Below are 8,414 nucleotides of genomic sequence, written 5' to 3'. Positions count from 1 at the left end.
ATTTCCTAGAAACACATAAGCAGCCAACATTGATGAAAGAAGAAATTGATGATCTCAACAAACCAATCACAAGTAAAGAGATAGAATCAGTCATTAAAATCCTCCCAACTAAGAAGAGCCCAGGGCCAGATGGCTTCACAGGTGAATTCTACAAAACATTGCGGAAAGGACTAACACCAATCATGCTGAAACTCTTCCAAAAATTCGAAAAGAAGGAACATTGCCTAACTCATTCTATGATGCCAACATTACCCTAGTACCAAAGCCAAACAAAGACACCACAAAAAAGGAAAATTACAGGGCAATATCTCTATTGAACCTAGACACAAAAATGCTTAACAAAATACTTGCTAATCGTATTCAACAACACATTGAACAAATTATACACAACGACCAAGTGGGATTCATTCCAGGTATGCAAGGATGGTTCAACATAAGAAAATCAATCAATGTAATACACCATATAAACTGATTGAAGGACAAAAATCACATGATTATATCTATAGATGCAGAAAAAGCTTTAGACAAAATACAGCACCCTTTCTTTATAAAGACACTCCAAAAGATCGGAATACAAGGAAATTTTTTTAACATGATAAAGAGTATATATGAAAAACCTACAGCCAACATTGTTTAAAATGGAGAAATCCTAAAATCCTTCCCTCTAAAGTCAGGAACAAGACAAGGATGCCCACTGTCTCCTCTTCTAATTAACAGTGTCTTAGAAGTACTTGCTCGAGTACTGAGGCAAGAACCAGATATAAAAGGCTTCAAATTGGAAAGGAAGAAGTCAAAATTTCATTATTTGCAGATGACATGATCCTATACATAGAAAACCCTAAGAGGTGTACAACAAAGCTTCTAGAACTCATAAATGAGTTCAGTAAAGTCACAGGTTATAAGATCAATGCGCAAAAATCAGTAGCATTTCTGTACACCAATAACAAGCAAGCTCAGGAGGAAATCAAGAAACAAATACCATTTACAATTGTAAATTAAAAAATCAAATATTTAGGAATAAATTTAACTAAAGATGTAAAAAACTTATACACTATAAACTACACAAGACTGTTCAAGGAAATCAAAGACCTAAATAAATGGAAGAATATTCCCTGTTCATGGATAGGAAGGCTAAATATTATTAAGATGTCTATCCTACCAAAACTGATCTACACATTCAATGCAATCCCAATAAAAATCAATACAGCCTTCCTTAAGGAACTGGAAAAACTAACTATGAAATTTATTTGGAAAGGAAAGAGGCCCCGAATAGCCAAAGACATTTTGAGAAAGAAAAATGAAATTGGAGGAATCACACTACCTGACTTCAACACATACCACAAATCTACAGTAGTGAAAACAGCATATATTGGCATAAGGAGAGACACACAGACCAATGGAATTGAATCGAATGTTCTGATGTAGAACCTCATATATATAGCCGTATAATATTCGCTAAAGCCACCAAACCCTCTCAACTGGGAGAGAATGGCTTATTTAACAAATGGTGCCTGGAGAACTGGATATCCATATGTAGAAGAATGAAAGAGGATTACCATCTCACACCTTATACAAAGATCAACTCTAGATAAATCAAAGACCTAAATATAAGAGCCAAGACCATAAAGACTTTGGAAAGCAGTGTAAGGAAACATCTACAAGACCTTGTAATTGGAAACGTCTTCATGAACATCACACCAAAAGAACGAGCAGCAAAAGAACAAATAGATAAATGGGACTTCCTCAAAATTAAAGCCTTCTGCTCCTCAAAGGAGTTTGTCAAGAAAGTAAAAAGGGTGCCTACACAATGGGAGAAAATATTTGGCAAGCGTATATCCGATAAGAGACTTATAACTTGCAAATATAAAGAACTCCTATATCTTGAAATTAAAAGATAAACAACCCATTTAAAAAATGGGGAAAAGATCTAAACAGACACTTCTCCAAAGAAGAAATACAAATGGCTAAAAAGCACATGAAAAATGCTCCAAATCTTTAGCTATCAGGGAAATGCAAATCAAAACTACAATGAGATACCATCTTACTCCCATAAGATTGGCAGCTTTGAAAAAAAACAGAAGAATCCAAATGCTGGAGAGAATGTGAAGAAATGGGAACAGTCATCCACTGCTGGTGTGAATGCAGAAGGATCCAACCATTCTGGAGGACAGTATGGCGGTTTCTCAAAAAACTAACCATAGATTTGCCATATGACCCAGCAATTCCACTGCTGGGTATATACCCAGCAGAGCTGAAAAAAAGGACACAAACCAATATATGCACACCAATGTTCATAGCAGCATTGTTCAGTATCGCCAAAAGTTGGAATCAACCCAAATGCCCTTGAACAGATGAGTGGATCAATAAAATATGATATATACATACAATGGAATACTACTCGGCTTTCAGAACAAATACACTACAAACATACATGATAACATGGATAAATCTTGAGAACCTTATGTTGATTGAAGCAACCCAGGCATTGAAGGACAAATACTACATGACCTCAATGATATGAAATAAGTAAACCAAGCTGCCTCAGAGAGCTAGAGACTGGAAGATAGGCTTACAGGAAATCGGGGGGTAGAGGAAGGATATAAGCTGACATCTACATAGGGGAAATCTATGATAAGCTGGCAGTAAGTATGTGTACAAGGAAGGGATAAAATGGGGGCATAGTGTTACCTTTGGGTGGGCCTTTGTGGCCTTGAGGGGGGCTAGGGATGGACAGATGGTTAATATTGCCCAAGAAATTGGGGGAATATGAACATAGGAGAATATCAGGTGTTGGCTGAGAGTATAATGCTGAGGAAACCTTTTAAAATATAATAAGGAAAGTTACCTGTTTAAGATACTTAAAGGGGATAATCTGATTTAAAGCAGACTTCTAGGGAATATGTGAATGCTCATTTTGCCAGAGTGGGTTATACCATCAGGTAGAGACCCATATAATGAGAGTGAAGGTATACCCACATCCTGGGGAGGACTAATGCCATCAAATAGAGGGAACTGTATCTCTCAAGAGAAATGGTGGCTCCCAGGGCATTAGGGCAGCTGAGCATGTCAAGCCCTCTACACTGGTGCAAGTATCTCTGAACATGGCCCTCAAGAAATGAAGATTGACTGTCATTGTGGGCCCCAAGGAGGGGGGGCAATAGATATTGAATAGATGGAACCAACGTAACAGTGAGGGCAATAGAAGTGTTTCACAAGCGTACACGAGGATGGATATAAAACATGTAATATGATACCAAAAAACATATAGTGGCTGACAGACTAATAATGTAAATCATAATGTAAAACATAGATTATTAAACATTTTAAAAATTGTATAGCCTAAAGTATAAACCACAATGTAAACAAAACTGTTACCTTGTTTGAAAGCTATTGTCTCAATATCTGTATATCAGTTTCAGTAAATATGGTATGAATATGTTAAAAGATTATTGCTGTGGAAGGGAAAAGATTTTATATTGGATATGTGGGAGTACTGTATATTGTATATATGAATTACTGTGATCTAGGGCTCTTGTGAAGAGAAGCACAATAATTAGGAAAAAGAAAAAGAAAAAGATAGGCTGTAGAATTTTTCCAAATCAATATGTATCCTGTATCTAACCTTTAAACTCATCGCTATATTCCATTTTACTATTAGGGGAACCTGGCATTATATTGGGTTTCACTTTTCAGGAAGTTTTGGATCACAGAGTGGTTCAACAATGGCAGCAGAGGAATACTGGTATGGGATGTTATTGACAGGGAACATAGGGTTGACAGGGAGTTATACAGGGCATGTGTCTGGGGTGCATGGAAATGTTTGGATATACTCATAGTGGAAACAATTAAAAACAACAACTGGGGGAGTGCTGGGTTCCTGGCCGGTGGGGGGGGGGCTCTTCCTTGGTCCCTAGGGGAGCAGCAGCAGTCCCCTGGGTGCAACAACAAAGACCAGGAAGGAATGAGGGTCCAACAGCGAGTCCCTGATACTAATGACTATGCTTGTGAGCCTGCACACCTGAAATAAGAACATGGCCTAGAGCAGCACTGTGCCTAAGGGTTCCCTCCTGACAGCCTCCGTGTTACTCAAATGTGGCCAGTCTCAAAGCCAAACTCAGCATATAAATGCACTGCCTTTCCCGCAGCATGGGACATGACACCCGGGGATGAGCCTGCCTGGCACAGAGGGATCACTACCAAGTACCAGCTGATCATGTAACTAGAAAATGACCTTTAATTAAAGGTTCAACGTGGACCAGCAGAATATCCCTGTCTACATATAATAACAGGAGATAAAAATGCTGTTTGACCTAAATTAAGGGGGAAATGGAAAGGACAAATGAGTTTATATGGCTATGAGTCTCTAAAAAAGAGTCTGGAGTTTGTCAGAAGGATTGCCCTTATGCACACCTGAGCAAAGTCTCAGCGACAGATAAAGTAGATACAACCCCAGGTATTGGTTCTTTTGAGGGCTAAAGAGACCCACAGGTTTTATGGTCATGGCAGATGGAGTTCACTGCCATGTCAGTTGGCCCTTCTTTGGAGTTGGTTTCTCTGCGTGATGGAGCTGGACTCAGATGTGATCTCTTTTCACAAGCCTTCCCTGTTACTTTACTGGAATTGTAGTTGATGCTGGGGTTTAAGATCTATCTAGGGGATCTGAGTCCCTGGACTGACAATATGATAGCCAGGCCCTGAGCCTCAACAGACTTCAAGCTCCTACACTCTGGTTTATTGGACTTATCCCACTCAGCTAACATGGAGTTGAAGAATGTCAGCCACCACACCACAGAGCCAAGAGTGCCTACAACTGAAAGCAGGAGGATTACATCCAGTATCCATATGGACTCTAAGCCCCCTCTTGACATAGATGTGGAATGGACACAAACAAGCCAAGGTCCACAGGAAAGAGGAATACAGTAAGGATCAGAGTGGACTTACTGATATTCTATTCATGAACTATTGTGGTTAGTAATTGAGAAAATGTGGCATTCTTGTGGAAAAAGTGGCCATGGTGGTTGCTGGGTGCAGGGAATGGGAGGAAGAGATGAAATGTGGAGGCATTTTTGGGACTTGAAGTTGTCCTGGGTGGTGTTGCAGGGACAATTACTGGACATTGTAGATCCTCCCACAGTCCACTGGATGGAACATGGGAGAGTATGGGCTATGATGTGGACCATTGACCATGATGTGCAGCAATGCCCAGAGATGTACTCACCAAATGCAATGGATGTGTCGTGATGATGGGGGAGAGTGTGGCTGTGGAGGGAATGGTGGGGTGGGGGTGGTGAGAGTGAATGGGGACCTCATATTTTTTAAATGTAATATTTTTAAAAAATGAATAAAAAAATAAAAAATTTAAGAAAATTAAAAATAAATAAATAAATAAAAATAAAAAAAATAAATTGTAAAAGTAAATAAAGTTGATTTCAGTGATGAAGAAGCCTTTAATTATACCAAAGGCAACTGAATGTACACTTTGTATGTATTGTACAGTGTGTGATTATTATTTAATAAAATTGTTTTTTAAAATATCATACAATGAATGTCACCATCTAGGTAGCCATAAGTACTTGCAATGGCATGGAGATTTGTGCAGTAGCAATTTATGGCTGCAAATCAGAACACTCCATTAAAAGAGGTATGATAGCCAAAATGTCAACCTCCTGTGTTTAGTCATATCTGATCAAGAATATTTATTAGAAATTAATGAATACAGGTCTATGTGATTAACCAAATACCATTAATTGAACACTCTGGGTGGATTGTATCCTTTATTAAGCTGTATCAATAAATTTGATTTTTTTAAGAAAAGAATATAGATTAGAGATTTGAACATACAAGAGATAAATTACTGACTGATAGAGGAAATACCTAGGTTGTAATTTGTCACCTCTTTAAATTTTATGACAGTTTTGAACAAAAGCAGATATTCTATTCAGAGGAAATCAAGAAGTGATATTCATAGGCAGCATTGGTGGAATTCAAGCAGGAACAGGAGGTGATCCAATGAAATTATTCAGAAAATGCAATCCATTCCTGAACAACACTGAAAAACTCCTTAAACATGTACATGAATCATGCATACTTCAAGGAGAACTCTTTCATTATCAAAAATAAAATCTTGCTATATAACACAATGTGTGCTTTAAAATTTTACTTCTTTATTTTTGAGGTCATCTTGACTCTAGGCAGGTCTATATGCACGTACTGAACAAAGAAAGGAAATATATAGCTTTGAAGGTTTAGGAGCTGCTAAAACTGGCCTTTCAGCTGCTGCAAGACAAATGACACTTTGCAGACTTTCCTCCCAAAGCATTTTTTCAGAGCCTTCTTTATATCTTTATTCCTCAGACTATAGATGAAGGGGTTCAGCATGGGTGTGACCATGGTGTACATGACCGCGGCCGGTGCACCTGAATGTGTGTTGTGTGAAGCAGCAGGACTGAGGTACACCCCTATGGTCGTGAAATAAAATAAGGAGACTACTGAGAGGTGAGATGCACAGGTTGAAAATGCTTTATATTTCCCCTGGGCTGACGAGATTGCAAATACAGAGGAAACAATCTTATAGTAGGAGAAAAGGATTCCAGCAAGGGGACCCCCGGCCAGCACTCCAGCTATTAAATACATTACTAAGTAATTGAGAAAAGTGTCAGAACAGGCAAGTTGGACCATCTGACGAAGTTCACAGAAAAAGTTTGGGATTTCTACATGAACAAAAGGACAGTTGTGACACCAATAAACTCTGTAAACAGGATTCCATAACACTCATGGTCCAGGACCCCAGAGCCATCAGGACACAGATCTGGGGTTTCATAGAGACTGTATAGTGAAGGGGGTGGCAGATGGCCACAAAGCGGTCATAGGCCATCACGGCCAGGAGGCAGTCATCCAACCCTCCAAAGAGCAAGAAAAAATACATCTGGGTGAGGCAGCCTGCATAGGTTATGACTCTACTCTGTGCCTGGATGTTCACCAGCATCTTTGGGACAGTAGTGGAGGATAAACCAATATCACAAAGGGATAAGATTGAGAGGAAGAAGTACATGGGTGTGTGGAGGTGACAGTCAATGATGATGGCCAGGATGATGACCAGGTTCCCAAAAATGGTGACCAGGTACATGGACAGGAACAACCCAAACAGGAGGGGTTGCACTTCTGGAACTTCTGTAAATCCCAGGAGAAGAAATTCTGAAATTTGCGTTTCATTTCCAGGTCCCATGTGTCTGATGAGACTAAGAAGAAACAAAAAGGAACATGGATAGTTTCACAAAGCAAGTAGCACTATCCAAACAGAAATGTTACATTGCCTATTTCAGTGGTAAATTTAATAATATATTATTTATATAGATCTTATCCCTTTAGGGTATTTGTAGTGCCACCTCTGACTAGGAATTCCATCCCCCAAACTCAGCCCTTTACCAAGAATTCATGAACACTATGGATTTCATGAGATATTCATTCATTTGTGGAATATGTATTGAGTTGTGACTAAGAGGCAAGTAGAGTTGTGGCAATGAGTTTACAATGCTATAACTCAAAAGTCCCAACCATCAGCACATATAGAATACATGCAATTAAAACACAATCATATTACAAAGGGGATGATTTCACATGCTTTAAGGAAAAGAAAGCAGGTAAAAAAAGTGAAATGATGGAGCTGTTTTTCACTTGGTGTTCAGAAAAGTCCCATATATGATGTGAAATTCATAGAAGCACCTAAAGGAAAAGAAGGCAGTAGCCATGAGGATGTAAGGGGAAATTTGTGCCCAGTGGGATAACTTCTAGGAAAAAGACCCTAAAAATGACTTTTTTCCAATGTTCAGAGTGAACAAGGAGGTCAGTGTGGCAGGGAAATGATTAAGAGGATAGTGAATAGAGATGATTTCAGAGGAAGTTTAAGAACAAGGCAGCCTTGTTGCTGCTGAATCTTCAAATTCAGGGAGGTCTTCATCCATATTCTGAACCTTTCACTATTCATTAATTTGGATGCAAAGCTATCCCACCAAATGGAATGGAACTGGTCCTATTGGCATTTTTAGAATAGCCTCCAGGCTCTGTACTATAGAAGACACCTATTGTAATATATGAGCTTAGATACCACTGCTCTGAGGACTGCTCACATCACACATCATATCCCATACACACTTCACACACACACACACACATAATGCACACCTTAGCATCATTGGGCGGGAGTTAACATCATGCTCTTCTCATACTCAGCCACACAGATAATCCAGGAGTAAATAAAATGCAAGGAGACAACATCAGTTTTTCCATTCTCCAAGTATTTAGAAATGGTGCTCTGAAATTCTAGCTGACAAGCCTCCCATGCTCATGTAAACACAGAGCTCCCTTTTGTTATGATCACTTTATTCCCTTTATTTAAAGGAACATATGCTGGGGGG

At 39.0% G+C, this 8,414-nt stretch overlaps 1 pseudogene; it reads right to left on the bottom strand.

Annotated features, from left to right (window-relative positions):
• Positions 1 to 662: 662 nt before the first annotated feature.
• Positions 663 to 7,225, bottom strand: LOC139437371 (olfactory receptor 7A5-like; annotated as a pseudogene).
• Positions 7,226 to 8,414: the final 1,189 nt, after the last annotated feature.

The sequence above is a fragment of the Dasypus novemcinctus genome, chromosome 22 (genome assembly GCF_030445035.2).
Source record: "Dasypus novemcinctus isolate mDasNov1 chromosome 22, mDasNov1.1.hap2, whole genome shotgun sequence".
Taxonomy (NCBI): Eukaryota; Metazoa; Chordata; class Mammalia; order Cingulata; family Dasypodidae; genus Dasypus; species Dasypus novemcinctus.
This window is presented reverse-complemented; position numbering and strand designations above follow the sequence as displayed.